Raw genomic sequence first — 27,301 nt, 5'->3', positions numbered from 1 at the left:
TTATAAGTATAATATCTGCATTTGTTGATATTTGCATTTCTTTTAGAGTTTGCAAGTTTGACTTCTTTTTCGAAAGTCAATTTCGGTTATGTTTTGTTTTAATTAGTATATAAAAGATTAAAAGGAAATGAGTACTAATATAGCTTGCGTAACCATACTTTAACATATTATTATTAATAAAAATAGTTAAAATCTAGACAAATTATAAGTATAGTATCTGCATTTCTTTTAGAGTAGGTGATTTTGACTTCTTTTTCACAAGCCAATTTTGATAAGTTTTAGATTATATCATTATATAAAAGAAAATAGTTAGTAAATATAGCTTGTGTAATCATACTATAACACAATAACTATTAATAAAAAATAAATAAATGGACAAAAGTAGTTATGGATCATCCCATACCCAAACCGTGAACCGTTACCCAACCCGTCCATTTTACCATCAAACTGGGAGAATTCACACATCTTATTTGCGCAATAATATGTTAAACAATACCATGAAATGTAAGCACGTGAAAACTCTAATAAATAAGAACACATTCATTACTACTATATTTCAAAATTTGAAAAGAAATATATACATACTGAGTCAATAATTAGGTGACTTGCTGGTGTTACAATATATTTCCTGCCACCCACACCTAAAATACCAACATATTTGACAACAAAACATTAAAACTGAAGATACAAAATTTGACCAACAATCCAACCAACATGATTGAAGGATGACATCAGCCATTACTGCAGCAGCATCATTCTTTCTTTAATCCTGCATGGAGCTTGATGGTGCATTTCCTTTCCTTAATTTATTGATATCAATTTTATCTCCAATACCTTTTGCTGGCAGCCTCAACAATCATGGATGTCACTATTAATACTCCTTTCATTTTTATATTACAACTCTAATACTATATACCATAATAAGAATAGTACAGAGGAGAGGGGTGTATGCTTCTAGAAGGCTTGAACTGGTCTGATTTCTTGAAGGGCAAAGCAGGGAAAAAAATAGATCTTTTTAGAAATTCTCTTTGTGAAAGTCAAACTTGGTTGATGTCTTGTGTGAGAAATCTGAAGCTAACTGTCTCAACTCCTTTGTTAGTGTTGGCTGTCCACAATAAAATACCCCTGCAAATTTAAAAAAAAAAAAGTCTTTTTAGAATTTTATGATATTATAATGTATTTGTCACGCGGTTTAAATACCGTATCGTTAAATCCTTTTCTCTTGTGTCTTCACCATTTTGACACGAGGAAACAACCGTCTCCTATTAATTGGTGTGCTTATTTATTTGTTTTACATTTTACCATATTGGCATGATGCATGATTCATCTTTCTTTGTCAATGTTATTAATATTAGTTAATTAGCACTAAACAGTAGTTAACTGGGCCCACCATTATAAACGTTGTAGCTTAGCTTTTTTTAAGGTTCATTTGGAGCTATTATCATAAACTATTACAGGTTATTGGAGATCTTTTTAGGCATAATTCTTTATATGATCCCTATTAAGATATATTATGAAAAAGGACTGCTGTTCATAAACTATTACTATAATGCGCTTTCTGGTTTATATTTATTAGTCAATAAAGTAATATCGTGTATTAGTGTTTGTGAGTCAACCCAACCTGGCCCGTTTTGGTCCCAACTAGTTCATGACCTGTTTCAACTCAATCCACCCATAGTGACCACTGTTTTCACAACTGGCCGGACTGGATTTTCCATTATTTTTAACTTCAAAACCTCATTTTATGACTCGTTTATTACTTGAGGCTCTATATTGTATTTATTGAAGTCTTCAATATTTCAGTGAACCAGTCACCTCCGGTTCGCTGCTTGGTCTTGTTTTGAAAACATTGATAGTGACTCTATTTTATATAAGTATTAACTTCTAGAAAAAATAAGAAATGAATTGGTAGGACTAACCAATTCTGCAACCCGTGTGATTAAGAGCAATTCGCTTGTAAACATTCCGCCAATTCGGTTTAGCAAAATGAGACTTAACACGAGTACCCGAAACGACATCAACACCATTTTTAGCATGATTAAGCGACTGAAGCATAGTAATCAAAGCAGACCTCGCATCACCTTCCTCGTAAACGCTCGTGCAATAATTATGCATCTCTATAACACCATTTTTGTCCATCTCAGCAGCCTCATTCATAACACCTTTAAACCAGTCAAACGAACCCTGTTCTCTCGTGACCCAATAGAAGTAAGCCCGTGTTGTTTTAAAGTTATTTGTACTTCTTGAACCTGATTTATTCTTTTGTAATGAGCCACCCGCTTTCCAATGCATTTTGTTCTTCTTCTTTGGCTTTCATATTGTTCACAATGTCTTTCACAATACTGATCATCGAGTTGCTCCAATTCCTAAGCCCACTAGCAACACCACTTCGTATTTTTTGTAGTCTTGTGCTGGTGCACCGTATGGACTGTCGATTAAAACTCTCGGGAGACTGTCAAAAAGTTTAATCAACTTGTTTAGAATTCTCGATTAGGGAAAGTGGGAAACGGGTCAAAACGGGTTTGGGTAGAAAACGTCATCATTTAGTACGCCGTACGCGTTGTAACAGCCGGGCTGGGTTGACCCGGAAAGACCTTTTGTCCATTTTATATTAAAACATTACGTGGTTAATTATTATAACTATAGACAATATTACAAAATTAATAATCCGAATATATGAATAGTTTTATTTAGATTTCAAGTCCCCATGACTAGACAAAGTGAAAAAGTCCAAAAACTCATGCATCTGATGTGTTGCCAACCTTTTCTAATATGTTAGATGTCTTTATCTGTGCATGATGTTGACAAAATATCTATAGGATTATGTTCTCCAGCTAAACTATATATTTCTATTAAAAGACTAACATTATTGTAATAACAATATTTTTGACTTTTTGTAATAGACATAAGTTATCTTAAAAGGGGACAACACAGTTGTTTTTAGGGTCGACATGGCTTGTTTCAACCCGTACGAGAACATGACAACTACCCGCGCTTTAACCCATTACCCAACCCCTACAACGTCCCACCTTAGAGCGTTCACATCCTATCCCCCATACCTAACCTTATAATTTGACTAAAAATCACAATTTTTCTAAATTTTTCATCACTTTTAAACTCACTTTGGATTTTCTACTTGGCAATCAGCTCTAAAGAGCCCGCTTTTCCCGTTGCCCGGAGGGTGACAAACCTACCAAAAAGCACATGTGAGGTGATATAATCAACTAACGAACACATTGTAAAACACACTAAGGTACCAAATTTAACGAAAAATAACATGTTACATACCTTTGTAAAGACAACTTTTAGTTGTCTAGTCCAATCACCAGCACTCCGAATATGCACACTCAGGTAGTCATCACCCGGGGCAGATGTAATGGAAAACGGGTGCCTGTTGACATGTATTGACTGTTAAGATATTGAAACATGTCGATTGGTTGGCCGTTTAAACACTTTTTAAGGTATTACTCACCATTCAAATGGGGATACCGCAGCACAGTTGACAAACATGTATTGTCCACTTTTGTACTTGAAGCCTTGAGGCTTTGACATATGAAGTGCCAATACATTTCCAGGATAAACAGCCACCTTTTAAGTAACACACCCAATGTTATAACAAAATCTCATCTTATTTTCCAATTATAAAAAAAAAATAACACAGACACACATGTGGCAAAATGGGCGTGTGTCAGTCAAGTTCGGTAACTTATCAAAGCAGGTTTAAGGTGAAACATGTTCTGTTAGGCTGAAAGTCTAGAAATTTTTTTAATTCTACCGGTTTATAAGTTAAAAGGGTCGAAATTGCTACTTTTGATAAAAAAAATTTCACACGAATGTAAGATCATACCTTAAGTATCTTGACAGGCCTAACACTGGACCGAAACGCTCTTATTAATCTCTCACAAGCATAGAGGGTTAATGGGACCGTTAAGTACATCCATGTCTGCATTAAACATGATTTATGTAAAATATACAGAAATAATATATCTGAGAGCTGTAATTACAGTGAAGGGAAATAATTAACATATAGGAAGTAAACCCTAGGCAAACCTAACGGGCTGCTGGGTTAAAGACAACTAAACCCTGCTAGTGACTCGTAAACAACCATTTTTAACAATTAGTTCTAAGAAACAAGATTTTTATGAAAGGAAAAGCGAGAAGAAACTAACCGTTTTCTTGTACCACTCTTTGGTGAGGTAAAGTTTGATACCGTGAACTATAAGCATCACGTAGACGATAACAAACAAGTGGTGGGAATACCAAAACGCGTTAAACCCCGTTAGTTTCTTTAAAAACGAGGGAAGCTTGAGCTTGCCTCGTCTTAGCCATGGGGTTGCTAGTGTAAACGCTATAGTCATTAGTACAACCATTGTTATTCCAGTATACCCTTCCGGTTCCTTCACAAAATGCCAATAGTTCTTCGCTTGATCCCCGAAAAATTGTTGCATTGGTTTATACTCTTCCTCTGTTGCATGAATTAATCGTGGAAAGTCACATGCCAAATGGGAAATTGCGTGCAAACCAACTCCGATCGTGATTGCCACTGCAATCACCTATAACATAATAACACCCTTAAATGATAAGAATTAGTTTATTCAAGCACTAGAAACTAATATTCTCAATTTTAAATCACAATAATCTGTTTTAAAGATTCTAAGAAACTTTCCAAATAGGATTTAGAAGTAGTCACTAGTCCTGTTGTCACTCAATACGGGTCGTATTGCCCATAACAATATTTTAATATATCAATCTTAACATCTTAACATTAAAAAAAGTTAACAGTTTTATTAAAAAATGAAAAACATATAGTTTTACGGAAAAATACAATATTAAAAGTTATAGTTTTGTCACAAACATTGCCAGTCACCATTTACAGGTTATATGAGTCGTATGGTCTCCATACGAGTTGTATCACTTGTTAGCGGTGTATGAACGTCACAACCCATTCAAATAACCTTTTCAGGGTTGTGGAGTCAAACTTTTTAGTGTTCCTGCCTTATTGCCTTAACCCTTTGAAAACAACCTCCCACTATAGGTTATTGGTGAAGCCATTGAGTTTTTTCTGAACATGGTAAGCAATACTTTTTCAAATGTGAGAATATCCACTTACTTTGTGGAAATTTAGATTGTCATCGAACGGGACCACCACACCCAACTTAGTCTTGTTTCTCAACCAAGTAATCGTATTTCGACAAACGGGTAACAATATAATCGCCATGTTTAGCTTTAGAGTCTCGGCTGCACCTTTAGCTATACATACACACGGCCCCAATACATCATACACAGCTCGGTGTCTGTATTGAATATACTTCCATGTAAACAAACCCACCATTACTCCTATCCAAAGTACAATGACCCAACGTCTCTGCCAGTTGTCTTGTAAAAAGTACTTAAAATCTTCATACCATCTTCTTATCGGGTTCCCATGATAAGTCGTTTTCAGCTTTTGGCTCAACATTTGGCTCAAGTTTCGGCTTTCTCCTCTCACGTTATATGTTGGTGCTTGTAATAATAACATCTCCAAATTTTCAATCTGTTTTGTAACGTTTATAATTAATTAATCATGAAACATAAATATATCAAACGTTCTTGTGCATTTCGTAATTGTACCATGATGTAACCGAGGTTGTCGGGGTCTAGTTCTTCCATGATCAATGCTGCATATTCATCAGCTTGTGTTTGAATATTTGTTAACTTGTTGGCTGATGCACTTAGGCTGATAATCTACATCACATGGGGATCAATAATTAGCAAGTGCTAGGATTGATTATTTTAATGTACAACTAGCCACCCATTAACTTATTGTTCATTGTACATGATGTCTTCAAAAGATTTGGACAAAAGGGAAATTTTGATTTTTTTTTCTAAACTAACTTGTTGCCCATTAAATGGGTGAAGATTTAAGGAACTCAAGTTGAGTTATTTCACATTAACAAAAGAGTCTACATAGATAATGATTATGTTAATTTAACAAACATGTATATTTTAAATAATTTCTTGGACTTAAATATATCCAAATTGGTTTGGAAGTCCTTTTTACACAAATTATAAAAAAATTTGTTATTATTTTATAATATCCTCCCAATCAACCAAAATGAACACATACCTCTCTGACTTCGTCTTCTGTAATCCTGCTGTCTGCATCCTTATCAACACTGTAATTATCGTATTTCCAAATTTAAAACCACACCAAAACATATAAATGAATTAAAAATACATCAAACAAACATATATTTTATTATGAAGCAACTCGTCATCTAAAACTTAAGAGGTACAAAATATAACGCGTTTGGTTAATAAATTAACAAGGCAACAACTTACGCTTTTACCCCCTTATATTTCCGCATATATTAATTATTTTTCTTTTTTTAAATTAAATTATTTTTGTGATTTTTAAACGGTTATAAAAATTTCATACGTTAATATTTTTTAAAGAAAAATAGCATCACAACAAATATTTTATTCTCTAAAATTTAAGTACGGTATGGATATAGTTTTTTAATTAAAAAAAATTAACATGTAAGGTGATCAACCGTTTTGTTTTCCAAGCAGACTAAATAAATAATAATAATAATGGCTCACATGTCAAAGAAAGTCTGTAGCCTTGAATCAAAACTCTGATCAGCAATTTGATCCCAAAACTCTTTTAATTGTGCTTTGTTAATAACGCCTCCGGTTATATTCCTCCTTCGCGAAAGTGAATCAAACAACCCTTCGGCAAACTCCTTATCTGATTCTTTATTCATCCCTAAAAAATCATATAATTAAAAACCATTAATACATAAATATTCAACCAAAATTTATTTAAAAAAAAAAAAACTCTGAAGAATTATGTCCTACCGATACATTCCCCGAACTTAGCTCGGGGAAGTAAGCCGTTGGTGGCCGCGGTTAGCTTATCAAACCGCTCCTCAAGCGCGGCCCAAGCTTTCCCACCATCATCAGTCTTGCTAATAAACTTCAGCCCCTTGAGAGCATAAGCCGCGGCTGACTTCGTTCTGTCTAAACGACCCACAGGCCGTTTACCAAACGAAGTCAGCCGCTTCAGCTCTTCCGACACTTGTCGGATTCTAGCAGACGCGTTTCTCACTGCGGACGACCCGAACAAGGACCGCTTCTCCAACCCTCTGGCCAGCAGTGCCAGCTCTGGATCCTCCACGTCGGCACCGCTGGCGGTCTTGACACTATGGACCGCCACGGTGTCGTCGCGGACTTCTAGAGTGATCTCGACGTAATCGTCGGGTTTCACACTGGTGGTGCTGGTGCTCCCGTCAGGGATGTTGAACCGGGCGCCTTTCCTGACGCCTCGTTTGTTCAGCGGTCCACTTAGTGTAAGGGGACCGCTGAAGGAATGCCGGTCCACTCCGACCAACTCTGTGTCAGAGTGGTAATCATGCATACCGTCTGTACCCATGTTTTGCATTTGCATCCAAGAAATATAATCAAACAAAATGAAATTTATTAAGAAATATTTGAAGATATATGTTTATAGATAAATAAATGGTGGGATTGTGAGATGAAGGAGAATGAGAGGGCTTCCACTTATATGGTGAAAGCGTGTATGGTTTGCGTCATGTAATGTAAATTTACACCCATTTTCTTATTATTAATATTATTATATTATAATATAATATAAGATGGCTAAACCATGGATGGACGTATACTTTGAAATTCAATTTTCGATACAACCGATTACTGTTTCTTTTTTTTTCCATATTTTAACGTTTTTTAATGTTAGGACACATTTTCCTTAAATTTCGAGAGTTCCGTTAGTCTTACTTTAATCAAACTATGTTCCTCGGAAACCATACATATAAGTGTTACTTGACAATTGTTGTGCCATCAAAAGAACAGAACTCTCTGGTATAACACACAGTGAGACGAAAACTTGGATAAGCTCGGGGTTCAAACTGATAACCTTTACACACAGCCTAGCTCAAATACTTCGTTGTCAATATCCACTTTATTGTAATAATTTTGAGTTTAGTGGATTATGATTTTTCAAAAAAATATATGCATATTCACCTAAAGTGACTCAAGCCTCCTACCACTAACCCACAAATAAGGGATAATCGATTACTTAACATTTAACGGATAATTAATCAGTTTTAAAACAACAAATGGTAACTATTTAAGTGTTTTTAGTTCTCTCTTCACTTTTAACATAGTTTATAATTAAACTAATATAATTACTTTTTATATAAATTATTACTGATTAAACATGTGTAAATAACTTTAAATATTGTATATATATATTTTTACAAATATTGATATACATGATATTTTTAATTTGGTTTAGTTTTTCTAAAATATATTATTTTATAAGTTTAGAATGATATATACAAAATTTGCTTAATGATAAATGAACCTTTTAGACATTTAAAGTTATCATAACAAATTTAATAATTGTCATAATTTTATGTAATTTACTTGTTTTGACATGTAAAAAACCAAGCGTGTTATATAAATTGGATGTGGTTTAATGGTAGAGCGAGATGTATGGGGTTCAAACTTCACTATCACCAATTTATATAAGAGATATGAGGGATGACCCTGGCTTGTTAGAGTTCGAGTCCTGATCTCACCAGGTTTTACCGGCCCCTCGTTGTCGTGCCGTTTGGCGGGCGTGGGGTCGGATTTTATCCGGGGAATCCCTCAATAGGTGAACTGCTAGGCGCTCCGTCTGTCCGGACTAGTGGCCGGCTTGGGCTACCTTTAGCCAATAGGGGCCACGTACGAAGTACCCAATGTTACTTAGTTGGTCGTTCCAAAAAAAAAACCAAGCGTGTTGATATATCAATTACTTTACCTTTTTTTCAACATAAACAAAGATTTAAGAAATAAAAAGGAATAATAGGAAGAAACTGTTGATTTTCTTTTCAATGAACCCTTCTTCTGCCTCCTCACCACACCCTCATCTCATTTCGCCTTTCCATGGCTCGTTGGTGGAGCAAGAGGAAGCATCTACAATTAAAATGACTAAAAATAACATGCTAAGTTAATCAGTGTTGCAAAAATCGCTAGTCAGTGGTTGGGCGGTGGGGTGGGGACTAGCCGATTAATCGGGATTAATCGGGTCGGACTTTAAGGTATATTTTTCAGTTTTATACATACACATACACATTTTTATATGTAATTTTTCAGTTTTATACATACACAAACATATTTTGGCCGGAAATTGGCTGGAATCTCGCTGGAAACCACTAGTTTTTGCTGCAATCTCGCCGAAAATAGTTGATTTGGGTCGGAATCTCGCCGGAAACCACTAATTATGGTCGGAATCTCTCCGAAAATCGTCGATTTTGGCCGGATTTGACCGTTAACCGATTAATTGGCCGACTAGCCCAAAATTAATCAGTGAAGTGAAGACTAGCGATTAATCGGGGATTAATCGATGACTAGTCGAGATTTTTGCAACACTGAAGTTAATTGTAACATTTGCAAAACACTCATTCTTTAATAGACGAGTATGTAAATAATATTCATTTCCATGTATATTGTATTTATTGCGGAGATCTTTATGAAGATTGTAAGACTAATGAGAAGAGAGGATCGGGTAGAAATATTACGTATTATCAATTATATCATTCTTTAGAAAAACACAATTTTATTCTTGATTAGTAAACACTAAGGACATAAAAAATGATGTACATCACACCACCCCTTCTACACTTATTTTTGCTAACAAAAATATTTATTTAAAAGAACTATATATGCTTAAATATCGAATTATTTAATACAATTTATAAATGCCAAATTATATTTTAATAATCCCAACTAAATGTTATTGATCGATAATAATTTCAACTAAGTTTATTGCTACTGGTGATCCCAAATTTAAAAAAAATGGCTCTCAATGTTCCCCTGTTAAAAAAAATTAACGGCATTAAGCATTTTTTAAATGTCAAATTGATTTTTTATGGTTTTTTATCAGAAGGGGGATACGAGTCGATTGATGTAAAACTTAGCTCGAAACGGTGCTCAAAACTGCTTGAAAAATAGATAATAATTAGATACATATATTAAAAATGTGAATCTCATAATCTAGTCAAATCATATGGACGAAAACCATGGTGAACTCTAAATAAATAATTAGAGTTAGTAACACAGATATTTCGTTGGGTCTAGTTCTAATCAAAATCTTATGAGTAGGGTCTGGCATTGTTTTTATATTCGGTACAACCAACTTTAAAAGTGAGATGTAAGCTAAATGTGAGAAGTGTATTAGGGTAATTATGTTAACGATTGTTTACATATTATTATACTATAATAAATGTTACAATATGACAAACTAAACCAGAGTAACTATATCGTAATAGTGATTACTATCGTGTTTACATAAATACTTTAATTTTTTTTTGTGTGCTTCTGATAATTAAAAATGTTGTATTTGAACCTAACGCATTAAATATAAATATAGAATCTTAATATTCTTTTTCAAATTAAATTATCAACATATTCTCAACTAAAAACATAAATCGACTTCCAAGACAAAAAAATCCGCCAACCTACATATTCTATGTACAGAATGTTCGTTTTAGTTTTTCTTATTTAATAGCTTAAAATATGTATTTCTTTTATTTAAATGGTTTATTAGATTTTAATTGTTTGTCGAATGCTATTGACCAATAATAATTCCTATTAATTTTATCCCTACTGATGGTCCCAACTCTAAAAAAGTTGGTCCCTAGTCGTCCCCCGTTAAAAAGAACTTAATGACGTTATATTCTTTTCCGAATTTCAAACTAATGTTTTATGGCTTTTGATCGGAAGGATGATACGAGTCGTTGATGTAAAGCTTAGCTCGAAACAGTAATCCAAGCGACTTGATTTTTGTTAATTGGAAGTTCAAACATCTGATTGAAGCATTGTTTCGTCGTTTTGGAGTACCATTTCGAACTAAGTTTTTATATCAATCGACTCGTATCCTCTTTCCGATCAAAAGCCCTAACACATTAGTTTGAAATTCGGAAAAAATATACATAACGTCATTAAGTTTTTTTTAAACGCGGAAACATTGGGGACCAACTTTTTTAAATTTTGGACCATCGGTGGCGATAAAATGAATATGGATTATTATCGATCAATATCAGTCAATAGGGATTATTAAAATCTAATAAACCTATTTAAATTTGGTTTTATTAAATCACTAGATTTTATTCCCCGTATTACAAGAGTTGTTTTACATTATTCGTTTTTAATATTTACTCCCCCCGTCCCATTATAAGGGTCCACATTTCCTTTTTTATTTGTCCTATTACAAGTGTCAATTTTCAAAATTTATTAATCAATTTCTAAGTTTACTCTTAAACACACACAACTAACATTAATAAACAATATTGATTGACCCATTTTTCAAGGGCATTATTGTCATTTGATAAGAAAAAAAAAGTAATCATTCGATCCATCTTAAACTTTGTTTCAAACATGGACACTTATAATGGAACAGTGGGAGTATATATTTTTTTGGATTTTAATTTTGTTTATTGTAAGGAAGTTAATAATATACTTAGGGTTTGATGATGAAAGAGTTTCATAAATAACACGTTTAAAAGTATCCGGGTTTGGTGAGAACCATGACCCGCTTAAATATTTTTTTAGTATAAAATAATAGTAAATAATATGTTTTTTTTAATTGGATATTAATTTTTAGTATATACGTATTTTATATGATTTTCATATCAAATATTTGGTAAGATTAATTTTTAATTTAATGAGATATTATAACTCATTCAAGGGCTATCTAGGTGGTGAGACCCATACATGTGAATTCTGGTTAAATACATGAGAATGCTACATTTACAAATAAAACAATATGGTGATTTGAGAGAATGTGATGAGCAACCAATGTGCATAGAAGGAGATCAACAATGTAAAAGATTGCGAATAAAGCAAGTGCCAATAGTTAAGGTTAAACGGTCCCTGCAAGGTCCGAAATATATGTAGGAATTGGAAGAGGAATGTTATTTAAATTTATGTGGTTAATCAGTTGGTAAGTCTCCTAAAACCTAAACCTTGAAGTTTAATTCTAAAAGCAATGATGGTTAAATCCTTAAAGAATGGTTTCAACCCGTATTAAAGAATACACAAAAAAAAAATTAAAATGGTTTTTGATCAGTAAGACTTGCAAGGAAAAACACGAAATTGGATTACATAACGTTTTAGTTAAGTTTTAGCCAAGAAATTGGACTTTTATCGCATCTCACTATTGTGCACACGTTAGGCACGACGACGCCACCTATGACCACTGTCGCGCATGGGTCAAGTTTACATAGAGCACAACTAGCTGTTCCATGCAGGGGCGGACCTACATAGGTCCCATCGGGGTCCCGGGACACCAATGTTTTTAAAAAAATACTTAGAGACGGTATACTAAATTTTGTAAGGACCCCATAAAAATTAATACTTGGAACCCATACTATTAAGGCTAAACTGGTCTAGTGGAAATTCCCTTGTTTTTCTTTGAGAGGTTGCAGGTTCAAGCCTCTCCATACTCAGTTTTTGTTGTTTTTTTATATCATAGTCAATATTAGTTATTTAGTTGGGGTATTTGTGTTTTTTTTAGTTTCTTCATATAGTCATTATCACCATCCAACATATATAATAACAACATGGGTTTTACATATTCTTTTATTAATTATCTTATGTATGTATATTATAATTAATAATTTATTTGTGTAAGAGTTAGTTTTTCATGTCTTGGTTATTTATGTAAGACCATATATATATATATATATATAGCTTATGTTTATGTTTTTCGAGTATGAATAAAAATGAATTAAAAATGTATGTTCTATCTAGTTTCTAATCTAGATTCTTTCTACTTACTCGTTTCCAATGACACCATATTTCCGTGTTTTATTATGTTACTCGTCTCGACCCGACCCGAATAACGACCGACCTGAAAATTTTGTAAACCGAAAAAGTTGGGACCCCGTCGACAAAAAATCCTGGGTCCGCCACTGGTTCCATGACCAAATAGGAAATGTTTGTCTTTATTCAGGACAATGTTTATTAACTGAATTAGCATGTTCTTAGATAATGTAAGGAGCAATTGACCAGGTTCGATGGCTAGAGCTTTGGGTTTGAGAGCTTGCATGGAAGATTTATACCTATATTTTTAGCCTTAGAATTTATTGTCGTATACGTAATGAACTATGTTTCAAGAAAAGTTAACGTCTAGATGTTTTAAGTACAAGTTTAGTAAAGAAAAATTAAGATGTACTTGATTAACGTTGGGTAATAAGTAATTTGGGTATATATTGCATTTTGTCTCAGGAAGGCCGACCCGGGTATTTGGATAATTCTAAACACTTCTAAAAAAAGAAAAGAAAAGAAAAAACCGCAACCACCTTTTAATCTGGGACATGGTTTTAGTAACTTTAGTTAAACAGCAAAAGTAAAAAAGTAATGATGGACTCAGGGGCGGATCTATATAAGGCTTAGGGGTAACCCGGGTTACCCCTCAACTTTGTCGGTGAAGTGTAAAATTAATGTATTTTTTTTCCTTTTTTCTTCGTTTTATGTATAGGTTACCCCTGAGTAAGTATTATGATACCATTAGAGACAAAGTGAACTTGGGCTCTGAAAATTTCCAGTGTATTTGAGAATATGCCAGGAGCTTAAAGTGGAGAACCGGAGGTTGAAGAAGATGCTTGTTTAAAAAGTATGAATTAAATATAGAAAATGCATAAAAGGTAGGTCTAATAATTGTAGATGTAAAAGCATAGTCACATATAGGTCCACATTATCAATACTCAACTTTCTGCCTTTATTATTATTATTATTATTTAACATTTTCGTTTTATGTATTAGTTAAAATATTCTCCTTTCAACTAATTTGGATCAATGACCTTCTGACCCAGTAGATCGTTTTTATTCTATTTTAGGAGGAAACCCATCTATAGATGATAAATCGAAGTATTAGGATGACTCGTCGTAATCACTTGGACTATAGATAATTGACTAGTCAAATTAGGTACAAATTGATAAACACTAGTCAAATTAGATACAGATTGATAAACCAAATTTTGGCTTCTTTTTGGTTTAAAATTATTTAGTTTTACTTTAGTAATTATCATTTTTTAGCTAATGATTTATGAATATTTAATGATGTTTTCCTAATGCTTACTATGTATAGAAATAATGTTTATAATTTATAAACATATTATTTCTATGAAATAAAAAGCTAGATGAATAGATGATTATATGAGATACGAATATAATTCGACCCGCTCACAGTCGGTCAGTGATCCAAATAGCCGTTCGAAAAATAAAATATGATCAAGTGGTTTGTGGGCCCTCAATGATACAAATGAAAATATGATTTGACCCGACCCGAACCAATTAGTTTATTAGACATGCATATGGCGTAAATATCTAATCCCTATGAAAAAAAATTATGGATCCGCTACCGCCCCTCGGTTCAGAAAAAAAATTAGGTTACTCCTGAGTTTTTTTTCTAGATCCGCCATTGATAGTGACGACGAGAAGCCACGTCAAAGAATGGTCACTAGATATAAAGTGAAAGCACAATCTTGATAACTTAACTGCCAAAAAAGAATGCACAAATTAAATAAAAAAAGTAAAAAAGTCTAATATGTAAGATGGAGTTAGCTAGAAGAATTTAGTAAATTACAGTGGTCTTAGACGACATGGTTGAATAATAAGCTAGCTAGTACTGTTGCTATTGTTTGGGTCAAAAGAAAGCAAACAAATTACACTAATAAGTTTTACCCAGATTTTTCAAAATGTACGTGAAGCACCTTTTTGCTTTGTGGAATGGGGTGTTGGATTATCACCTACCGCACTATTGTTAACCTGCTCATATCTATTGGCTTGTGTTGCACATGATAATAATACTATGACTAAATTTCTTGTGAAGGTTTTAAGTTTTGAGGTAGATCGGATCTTTTTTGGTCTCATGTACGAAACCGAACTTAAAGGGTGGGGGGGGGGGGGGGGTTCTCACAGTAGTTGGTTAATTTCCTCCATGATGTGTCTGAGTGAGTTAGGCTAGAAGCGTTAAAATTATTATGGTCGGTTCCGTCTCAGGAAGCCTTACTTGGGTCCTAGAGGGAGGTGCGAATGCTGTTTAGAAAAAAAGAAGTATGCATTAGTTGAGATATCAGTTTTCTTCTTTGATGATTACTTTCTCTATTTTTTTAGGTTTCTGGTATGTGTTAGAAGTGAAAAGTGAATTATAATCCAAAATAGACTCCGTTTTGTGTGTGTGATTGTTCTATTAATTAAAAAGGTTTTTTGCCCAAAGTTTGATCTCAGTAGGAAGCTAGGCCCAAATACGGTATACCTAATCAACCATTAATTTTGGACTTACGTTGTTTACATTTCATATTTGTACGCACATGTTATTTTCCTCAACCTTACCATTAAAGCTGAATAATAGGTACCCGAAAGATGAGATACAATTACATTGATAAGTTGATATAGCTGCATTTCTTCAATTAGATCAATTGCCATATTTTGTAAGGAAAAAAAAACAATAGGAATTCTCCGAAAACCTTTAATCCACACATGAAGCTATTAGCGTGCTTCTTATAAGACTAGTTTGATTACTATTTAAAGGGATTACCATATAGAATAGTAACCAAATTTGAAATTATTTCAATTAGGTCACTAATAAAATGTTTGTTCCAATCATTTTAGTAAAACGTGTAAAAGTGTTCTAATCCTATATATTTACCTGGATAGCAGGTTATGTAAATTTTTTGTAATTTAAATAGTTTGACATTACAAAATATTTTTTTAAAAAGTTGACAAGATTAGTAAAAATTGAGAAAAAATAAATTTTGATTTGCAGAAAAAAAAATGTATTTATTTATTATTATTATTTTTTCGCAATTTTCAAGATTTTTTCGCAATTTAAAAATTATTTTTCTTAATTTTTTCAATTTTTAAAAATATTTTTCAGTGTTAAACTATTTAGAAAAAAAAACATACATAACCTGCTATCCTTGTAAAATATTTAAGATTAGAAAACAAATAAAACTTTAGTGATCTGATTGAAGCAAAATATTTTATGAGTAACCTGACTGGAACAATTTCAAAACTTGGTTACTATTCTATATGATAATCCACTATTTAAAAAGCTAAAATTCCAGATAAAAGTATTTATGGGTCCAATGTGTCACTCCTGGTATGCATACTAATTTGATAAAACAATATGAAGTGAACCGTTTCAATTAAGCAATCAATATTCAATAATTGAATTCAAATCAAAGGATCTATCACATATATATTAAGAATCAAGAAGTGTATGGGGATTACAGAGAAGAAATACTGGAGATGTGAAAACTAGACCTTCATAATTCTATCCATTCCTTGCACAATCATCTATTCTTGCTTATAACCTGAGTGTTTAACTTGTTTGGGCATGCGCTCAACTCTTTAATTGGGCTCTTTGGTTAGACCCATTGGGCTTAGCTTAATAACGATCATAACACAGTACTCTGAAATTCATGCAACTATAATTCAAATTATGTTAAAAACGTATACACCTTTAGCTTGCCACTCAAGGTTATCATTAAAACTTTTTCCAACAAGAAAATCTCATAAATCAGATGTACTTAATTCGATAATAAACCGACCAGCATGATAGAACGATGACAACAACCACAAAAAAACGCAAAACAAAAACATAATCTTAAATTGTAGTAACTTTAATTTTCAATTCTTTGCAAGGAGAGGTGATTGATGGGCATGAATAATGGTCCTCGAAAATTTTTAGGACACCAAAGGTATCTTTACTTAGAAATTTTCTTTGTGAAACACAAACGATGTTGAATGATTTGTAAAATTTGTGGCTTGTTTTTTCAGCTCTTTTGCTAGTGTTGGTATTCCACAATAGAAAACCCCTGCGAATTATAACGATATTAAGGTTAATAAACATTACAAACAGTATTACCTATTCTAGCAAACTACCCATCAGTTGTCCTTAGACATTAGTATTCATATCATAAAGCTCGGCTTTTTTATTATTTTATAACATTATATAACATACATCAACAAACACAACTAAAATAAGTAATATGTAACAACGTGAAAATTTCGAGTTCAAAGTATCAACTTTTCAAAGTCTAGGGATTAAAATTGCCAAATTATAAACTTGAGGGTTAAAAATGAAAAATCTGATTTCTAGTCATATCTCGCTACGCGATGGACAAAAGGAGAGGCCCATCGCGTACCGCGATGGATCTTCTGACACGTTGTGACACGTGTGCCACGTGGCACACGGTGGCACTAGGTGCTGCCACGTGGAGCGGCGTCTACCACGTGTCAACACGTGGCAGGTCTACGCTGTGAGTCAGCAGACCTATATCGCGGTACGCGATAGGTCTGCTCAGGGACCCATCGCGTACCGCGATGGGGACCAAAATTTTGTCTATAAATAGCAACCTCCGGGATTTCATTCCACACACCTCACAACTCAGTTCTCTCTCTCTCTAAAACATCTCACTAGAATTCCAAGTTCGTATAAACGATTTGCCTCGATAAACGTGTCCCGGACCTTCATTTGTGTACTACGTTTCCTCGAAGTGTGTGCCACACTCCACCCACATACCAAGACGGTGTTTGTTGAAATGGCGATGAATCTCGATAAGCGTGTCGTCGAGTATTGAAGTTTGGCGTTATCGTTTGACAACCAAAGAGATCAAGCGGCGTTGGAGTGCTGCTCAAGTCCCTAGAGTTTCGATACGCCACTAAGGTTAGGCGTAATAATGAATACAATATAATATAACATTATATTCAAGGCTTTGACCTTAAGTTGAAGTTATACTCGATACCTCGATAAAAGAAAAGAAAACATAACAAAGAAATGAATAAAAGAATGAATATTGAATATTATGATTACATATATATGTGTGTAAGTATATATGTATATATTATTTGTTATGAAAATATTATTTAATGAATAAAGAGTGTTCTTAAATAATAAAAGAAAAAGATTACGTTTCTTAGATAAGAAGAAACGTCGGGTTTTTATTATAAACTAAAGGTTTATAATTTACTTTTAAACTAAAGGTTTTTAAGTAAAAGAAAATGAACTAAAGGTTCATCGAGGATTGAGATAAGACTAACAAATATTTATACCCGTACTATAGGTGCGAGATAAAGAAGGGAAAGACCCTTGGACGGTGAGTGAAGCCGATCCTAAAGAGATAAGGAGAATACGCCCCCAAACTTTTAAACTTGTTTTCAAATGAGTCAAACTTGTTATATGAAATTGTTTACAAGGAACTATGTGTTCCTAAAACCGTTATAACTATGGGTATAAACCTAGCCCTCAGGCTGTGGTATACGTATGTCTGGATCCTTACATAGGTGGTACTATGCGATGTATGGGCATGATCGCACCACCCTTGGTCGTAGGACGCTCTCCTGCAGGGAGTACGACCTTATGTGTATATTTACAAGTACTTAACTAAGTCGAACGCTGCGGTGTTTGCTGAGGTGACCTAGAGTAGAGGCTCAAGTTTATAATGTGTTATTTAACTTTGTTATTCCTAAGCCACGTTGGGCCAAGGCAGGCGTAGTCTCGAGGGGTAATAAAGTAAAAGAAATTATTTTGCGTCAGTGTGTTCACCAGCATTCGTTGCTGACGTATTTTCATACATTTTGCAGGTGGACAAGTTTAGCACTTGGAGTGACGAAGTGCTTATATATCCGATGGCTCGGATTTTATTTTGTATAAACATAAATGGTGGTTTGTAAACATAAACAAGTAATCTTTTGTTAATAACTCTAAACGGTGTTTTATAATCTCGTCTTTGAATGTATATATAAAAGTTATGTTTTGATCCTTGAAGTTTTATAACTCTTCCGTAAATTAACGCAACTCTGATTTATTTACAATATTGGTACCAACTATTAGGGTCATGCTCCTAGGCCTAAGACGGGGGTGTGTGACATAATAACACTTGTGTGTGCGCGCACACGTGTGTGTGTAGGATGACGTTTATTTCATAACTTTTAAATAATTTAAAATTTTTAAACACTCTTAAAACCCAGTCATTTCTTTAATATTAATATTGATTGAGTGTAGTTTTATCCCTTATACATTAATGATTACAATTATGAAAAACAACTTTTACAAATATTTAAATTTTTTTAACATATATGTAAATTTGTTACTATATCTATGATAAGTTTATTTACATATGTGTAAACTTGCTAATCTTATATGTAATAACAAATTTGTATATTATATAAAAAATTATAAAACGATATTCAAATAATATTAATCTTGCTAATCATATATGTAATAACAAATTTGTATATTATATAAAAAATTATAAAACTATATTTAAATAATATTAATATATAAAAATTATAAAATGATTGGTTATTGGTTACAAGTTCTTAAAGCATGAAAGTCACATAAATTGTCGCTTTAACTAATGTAATCTCCAAATTAAAATCGCGTTTTTACTTACAGATTTAAATCACTATTATAAAAATTACTGTTTATGTAATAACGGCGCAACTTATTGCCTGTTTGTCTTCTGTATCGTTGTAAACACTATTTAATGGAATGAAAGATTAAGGCAATGGTTAGTTTCAAAACCATATATATATATATATATATATATATACATGTGCGCATCATCCCATCATGATCTATACTAAATCATTATTCAAGGCATTTTCAACTCAACCCATATGTCATGTCAACTATGTTTCAACCTAAACCAACCCATTAATTATTCATGACATGTTTTTAGAGTCGCGGTTTAAATTGGGAAAGGTTCACGCTCGACCATCTCACGACCCTAAAATCTAAATTAGTGTTATGTATGCCACACTTTAGTGGGTATGTATGTTATAAAGAAACGAATAAAGTGAGAATGAGTTAGTAGGACTGACCTATTCTGGAACCTTTGTGATTTTCAGCAATTCTTTTGTAAACATCATGCCAATCAGGCCTCGCGAAATGAGACTTCACGCGAGTACCAGACACTACATCAACACCTTTTTTAGCATGATAAAGTGACTGAAGCATAGTAATTAATGTAGATCTTGCGTCATCTTCCTTAAAAACATTTGTGCAATGATTGTGAATCTCTATAACACCATTTTTGCATGTCTCAGCAACCTCATTCATGTCATCTTTAAACCAAGCAAACGACTCTTGTTCCTTAGTGACCCAATAGAAGTAAGCCTGTTTTGTTCTAAAGTCATGTGTACGTGTTGGACTCCGATTATCCTTTTGTAAACCATTTTCCAATGCATATTCTTGTTCTTCTTTGGCTTTCATGTTATTCGCAATGTCTTTCACAATACTGATCATTGGGGTTGCTCCAATTCCTGAACCCACTAGCAACACCACTTCGAAATTTTTGTAGTCTTGTGCCGGTGCACCATATGGACCGTCGATTATAACTTTTGGGACCCTGTCTAAAGTTTTGATCAACTCATTTAAATATACACATCTAAATTTTAAAACTCTATGATGGGGAAATGAGTCCAATTAGATTTGGTTGGAACAAGTTGTTCTAGAATCGGTCCAAACAACACGGTTTGGGCTTGGTTCACCCATGAAAACTTTTTATTGTTCAATTGTTCTTATAATAAAAGATTTTAAGAGATTGTATGCATATTTAAAATTTTAAACCAAATGCACATAAAAATTCTAAATCACATGATCAAGATGGGTGAGTTGGTGGGTTGGGTTTGTTAATAAGTCATTTTAAGTAACGGTTGAAATAGTTTTGGTTGATATGATAACACTTATGGGGGAGTTTATTATATTCCACTAGACTTGTAAAATACATATAAGTTCTTAATGCATGCTACATGGGGAAAACATATTATTTTGTAAATTTGAAGTGGATATCAGAAATTATCTTAATACCTTTGACCATTTTCTTTACTTTTTTGGGTGAATCCCATCTTGGTCTAGAGATTTAAATCATTACTATGATATTAGTGTTCTGTAACCATTAGTTACTAGTAACTGGAGGATGCTGCCCGTTTCAACTGGTAGAAAAGATGGTAAACCATAACCCATTAACCTGACTCGTTACTCAGCCAGTCTACTTATCAACTTTAATATAAAATATAGTATGTGTATATAATGCAAATGTTGAACAGTTAAACTCACTTATATAATGCAAATCTTCGGGGTAATCAGCTCTAAAAATCCCAGTTGCCTATCAAAGACCAAAAACACATATAAGGTGATATGATTAACCAACTTTAATAATAAACAGTAAATTACACATGATATTATGTATTACATTTGGATCTCTAAAGGTTTCGTTTATTTTCTCAGTTCAGTCACCGTTCTCCCGGATATGCACACTCAAGTAGTCATCATCAGGGGCAGATGTAATGGAAAATGGGTGCCTGTTAATTAATAACATTAATTAATTACAAAAGTTACTGCATTATATATACCATAAATCATTTTCGATCGACATATTAAGGTACAGTATACCATTCAAATGGAGAGACAGCAGCACACTTGACAAATATGTATTCTCCACTCTTGTATTGGAAGTTGTTAGGCTTCTTCATTCGAAGTGCCAGTACCCCTCTAGGTACTCTAGGATAAGAAGTCACCTTTAACAGAGAAGTATTTTTAAATATCTCATCTTATATATGTGTCAATGATAAACATAACCAAAATCGATCAATTCGTATGTTAAATGATAAACTTGTAAGGTTTTCATTAATGATCTAAATATGATTCACCCATAATATAAATGGTGTTACATGGTAAACATATGGTTCTCAACCATCCTAACAGTTGACTAATAACATTGGAAACTAAATATGAGATAGTTAATAACAACTATAGGGAAATGACACAACCACTAGCTTTGTGTAGTGATAAAGGTGTATGACTCTCAACTAAAAAATTGTGAGTTCTAGTCTCGCTTGAGACATAGTAAAAATATTAGTTTTAGTTGTTCGAGAAAAAAAAAATCTAGACATTAAATGTGTCATTTTGACACAACATATTTCAACATGATGATATATGAGTAAATAAAAAAGTCAATGGTCATTTTGTCAAAGTTAACTATGCAAAAAACATGACTTTATTAGTTCTGTTATTTTTTTTATAGGTTAAAAGGACAAATTTGTCCAAATGTGCAGGACACGTGACTGTAACAATTAACAAAATATGAATGATTTCAGTTACTTCCTAATTAGCACGTTTAAGGAAAAATGGTGAAATTTCTTATATATCTAAAAGACGAAAAGTGTAATTTACTCTTGACTATAATAGGTAATCCAAAGGGCACGGGTTTGTACGATTATACCTTAAGTACACTGGTAGGGTCAATACGAGACCGGAACGTCTTTATCAATCTCTCATAAGCGTAGAGCAATATTGGAACCGCCAAGTACATCCATGTCTGTATTCGAAAGTTATTATACAATGATAAATAAGATACTTATTATAAAATGAGAGAACATCACGAACCGTTTTCTTGTACCATTCCTTGGTGAGGTAAAGTTTGATCCCATGAACTATAAGCAGTGCATAGACAATAACTAAAAGGTGATGGGAATACCAAAAGACATTAAATCCTGTTAATTTGTTTAAAAACTTAATAAATTCCTTTAATTTGGTTCCAATTGCACCAAATAGCTTTGAGTTCTTGAAGGGATTATATCTGGTTGTTTTATTTGAAAACGAGGGTAGTTTAACGCCTTTTCTTAGCCATGCTAGCGTAAAGGCTATAGTCATTAGTACAATCATTATTATTCCCGTGTACCCTTCTACTTCCTTCAGAAAATGCCAATAGTTTTGGGCTTGATCCCCGAAATACTGTTGCATCGGTTTATACTCTTCCTCGGTTGCATGGATTAATCGGGGAAAGTCACATGCTAAATGGGTAATCGTGTGTAACCCAACTCCAATAGCGATCGCAACTGCAATCACCTGTGACGATATAAAGTAGCACTGAATTAAAATGCTATTTTTGAATAGAGGCCGCTATAGTAAGTTATATAATATTCTAAGAAACATTGCAAATTAGTAAGAAAGCTAGAATAGGTATGTAAATGAACCGAACGAATATGAAAGTTCACTTATTCGTTTTTGTTACTTTACTTTTAATTGAACAAGCAAAATCATACGAACGCTTCAATAAACAGATTTTCTTGTTAGTTTTTGCTTGTTCCTTAATATTCTAAATGAATATAAGTGAAGACAAACGTAGATAAACGAAAACACATTTGAAATAAAAACAATATGATGATCAGTTTAAAGTCTGAATACAACATCGTCATATGATTCTACAATATCCAACATTTTTTTTAAATTAGGCACGTCAATATCCAAATTAAAGTCTAAATGCCATTAGTCAATTTTTTAATGCAAAATTGTCAAAAGCTGAAAACTAAATGAGATTTCCTTAATATATCTTTACTAAATGCTTGATTTTAAAATATGATTAGGTTGATGAGGTAGCAAATGCATGATAGGTCTATTAGTATTATTAATAACCTACAAATAAATTTAAATAAAAATGTAAATGAACATAAAAATAAATTAACATTAGCAAAGTTCACAAGTATTGTAAATGAACAAACAAGACATGTATTTATGTTTGTTTGTTTAATTAAATTGACAAAAAAAAAGTTTATTCATGTTTATTCGTTTACTAAATTAACAAAAAAATTAATGAATTAACTTCGTATGTCGAATGATTCACTAAAACGTTCGATTCAGTTACATTCATGTGAGAATATCGACTTACTTGGTGGAAATTAATATTGTCATCGAACGGAACCACAGCACCCAACTTAGTCTTGTTCCTTAACCATGTAATTGTGTTCCGACAAACAGGTAATAACATAATCGCCATGTTTAGTTTCAAAGTCTCGGCTGCACCTTTAGCTATACATACACACGGTCCCATTACATCGTATACAACTCGGTGTTTGTATTGAATGTACTTCCAAGTAAACAAACCAACCATTATCCCTATCCAAAGTACAACCACCCAGCATCTCTTCCAGTTATCATGTAAAAAGTGCATCAGTTTAGACTTTCGTCTAGACGATTCGCTTGAGTCTTGTGTTTCTCCGCTCTTGTTATTGGTTGCTGCATCTTTTAATGCCGTTTCCAACTTGCCAATCTGTTTAGTCATTACACATTGACCACTAAAATATTTCCAAACAAACCATGTCAAATGTTATTGTGTAATATGTAACTATACCTCGATGTAACCAAGTTCGCCCATGCCTAGTTCTTCCATGATCAATGTTGCATATAAATCTGCATCGGTTTTAATAGTCGATAATTTGTTGGCTGATGCGCTTGCCACGATAATCTGCATCACATGTGCATCAATTGTAAATTATAGTTAACATATTCATTGTGTTTGCTTGTGATGTGCGCATATAATGTATATATGTGTGAACCCTTGGGTGGGCAAAAGTGAAATTGCACTTATTTTGACGTTATTTTACTAATCTCGTGAAAATAACGTTAAAAGTGGCGGAATGTTAATCAGGCATCATGTGGTGGCGTTGATAGCTGAAAGACAATGATACATGCACCAATCAGCCGGTGTCCCGATGATTGAGTGCTATGTGTCTTATGTCCAAGGCTTGATGCAAAACTACTATCAAGTTGGGGGTCTCACCGGAAGCAGCCTCTCTATCCCTATGGGTTATAGGTAAATCTGTCTACATCTTACCTTCCTCAGACCCTACCATAGCATATACTAAGTACGATGATGATGATGAAAAAAGACCAACGCTAATTGCTCGATTTCCTCCCACTTTCGAATATATGGTTTCAGATGACATGCATTAGTTAGGGTTCATTTATTGTATCTTTATTATAAGTAAGGATTAGTCACTTTACTATATTTCTTTTGTAATTACCATCGTTGTATTCATGTCTATAATTGCTTAATATTACATAATTACTAACTTAAGGTTTTGTCATTACTTTATAGATCATCTACTTTTACCTATTAATTTTGACAAAAGGTGATGTGATTATCTGATAATGACGTGCTTAAATAAGGGGTTGTTTGGCAATATTAAGAGGACTGAATTAAGAGATGGTCTATGATTTATTAAGAGACTTGTCTTTTTAGTGAACCAAACTCAAACACACCAATTCAGAGGTATGCTCTTAATGGAATAATTGAAGGGCTAACAAACAGTAACTTATGAATTATCAAACTTCAAATAAAAACGCATCCTCTTTTCTAAAACAAGTTTTTTATGACCTACTTCTTGTATTCCTAAACACCTGTAAGATAAATGTGTGTTCCTTAATACATACCTCCATGATTTCTTTTTTTGTTATTTTACCATCTTTATCTTTATCAATCCTGCATTATATGTATACAAGTATATAAATATTCCTCAAGCAATAATATGAATTAGTTAAGAATATTAAACACTCACATGTCCAGGTAAATCTGTAGCCTTGAATCGAAACTTGGATTAGCAATTTCAGCACAAAATTCCTTAAATTGTACTTCGTTAATTGAATCACCAGTTATATTCCTTCTCCGGCAAAGTGAATCAAACAAATCCCCGGCAAAATCTTTTGAATCCTTGCCCATCCCTATCAATATACAAATAAGTAAACCAATATTATAAAACAGTGTGACAAGCTAATTAGAGTGAAGGCACATGAAAGAAAAATGAAGAACAAGCTATGAATTATGCGTTACCAATGCATTCACCGAACGATGAACGATGAAGTGACCCATTGTTATACTTGAACTTTTCAAACTGCTTGTTCAAATCGTCGCCGTTGCTAATACTAAACATGAGCCCCTTGGGATCAGCTGCAGCATCAGCTGAGACGGGTTGTTGTTTTGATAAGGCGTTCAAATGCATCAACGTTTTAGACAGTTGTTGGATTCTTGATGATACTTTCGCCAAATTCAGCTTCTGGCTACTTCCCGGACCGCCTTCAAGAACCTTATGCCGAACATTTTTCCAGTGGCCTCCGCTTTTATTCGATGGACCATCTCCATCATCTGTAGCCATCTTATGCTTTTGCACACAAACTTACAACCAAATGAATTGAAATTTAAGTTAATTGATATTGGCCTGTTAATTTGAAGAAATGTGAAGAATGATTGTGGAATTTTTGGTATTTAATTTGTTGTTGTGGGAAAAAAAAGAACGAGAAATATCCCACTTATATAGATCGTGTGAAAGTCAACGTATATATTATGCCAAACAGTTGTATATGTACGTTTTTTATGAACCAAAATTAATTGTATACACGCTGTACACCAATTTTTTTATAATAATGAGACTTTGGTTTAAGTTATTATTATGAATAAAAATTTCATAAATTAATCAATATCGTTCATTTGTATAATGATAGGAGTTGCCAGGGCCGGCTTAACGTCTTCGGAGGCCTAAAACTAACTAAAATGTTGAGGCTTTTTATTTTCTTTTCTTTATACGTATAGCGCTAGAGAGTATACAAGAATTATAAAATATGGATGATATGCCGTGATAATGGATATTAAACAATCATCCTTAGCTTGTGGCTTATCATTGATATACTAATTCTAAAACAACTCTACTTTCAAATCTCATAATACATAACTCTTATTTAAGATGGTGGCCCTATAAATCTGGAGGCCTAAAGCCATTGCCTCATTTAACTTACCCACGAGACGGCCCTGGGAGTTGCAACGGGTAATACCTGGACTGGACCGCTAACCGAACCTCTAACAATTCGCTATGGGTTTGTAATTAACTCAATTAAGTAATCCACGGGGTGTTGAAACGTGGCAGATAACGATGCATGGATTTGTGACACGTGTCGATGACTTAGTTGTTTGAAGGACCGCAAACAATCAGCTGGCGGCTAGATACTTTCGGTATCAGAGCACTAGCATTTTGCCCAACGGTGCGCTAGAGGTCTCAGGATCAGCCGATAAATAAGGTCATTTGGGTAAAGTTGAACACGATTCTCTCTTGATATTTGTACCATGTTCCCAAGCCTCTACCAAGTATTACTTTAACACCAAGATTTCCGGAGTCCTGGCGTTTGTTCAAGTGAAGGTTGTGTCTGATCACCAGACCCTTGGCCCGACCGTTTAGCTAGTTCAGTTTGTTAAGGTAATAGTTATTGCTTTAGTGAATTATTATCTAAGCTAAGACCTTAGATTTGGGTATAGTCAAACCTTTAAAAAGTTTAAACTATCGTTATTAGTTTTCGTCGCATAAGGGTTTTGAGTTTTAACCAATGTATGTTTCTTCATGATGAAGAGACGTCTTTATTTAATGAAAGAATAATGCATGACTAGTCAAATAAAAGGCCTGTTATGATAGT

General features: G+C 33.4%; 2 pseudogenes across 1 annotated transcript; both read right to left on the bottom strand.

Moving 5' to 3' along the window:
• Positions 1 to 240: 240 nt before the first annotated feature.
• On the bottom strand, positions 241 to 7,414 carry LOC143571419 (respiratory burst oxidase homolog protein C-like; annotated as a pseudogene). Its single transcript, XR_013142092.1, has 12 exons — positions 6,841 to 7,414; positions 6,583 to 6,748; positions 6,107 to 6,155; positions 5,611 to 5,724; positions 5,111 to 5,533; positions 4,170 to 4,553; positions 3,848 to 3,943; positions 3,473 to 3,588; positions 3,289 to 3,391; positions 3,123 to 3,190; positions 1,920 to 2,452; positions 241 to 1,125 (listed from the first exon to the last, which is right to left on the bottom strand). The product of XR_013142092.1 is annotated as a respiratory burst oxidase homolog protein C-like (transcript).
• A 9,353-nt stretch (positions 7,415 to 16,767) lies between these two features.
• Positions 16,768 to 26,092, bottom strand: LOC143571427 (respiratory burst oxidase homolog protein C-like; annotated as a pseudogene).
• Between the last annotated feature and the right edge of the window lie 1,209 nt (positions 26,093 to 27,301).

The sequence above is a fragment of the Bidens hawaiensis genome, unplaced genomic scaffold (genome assembly GCF_021521415.1).
Source record: "Bidens hawaiensis isolate Kalapana, Puna unplaced genomic scaffold, B.hawaiensis_p1.1 tig00025375_1, whole genome shotgun sequence".
Taxonomy (NCBI): domain Eukaryota; kingdom Viridiplantae; phylum Streptophyta; class Magnoliopsida; order Asterales; family Asteraceae; genus Bidens; species Bidens hawaiensis.
This window is presented reverse-complemented; position numbering and strand designations above follow the sequence as displayed.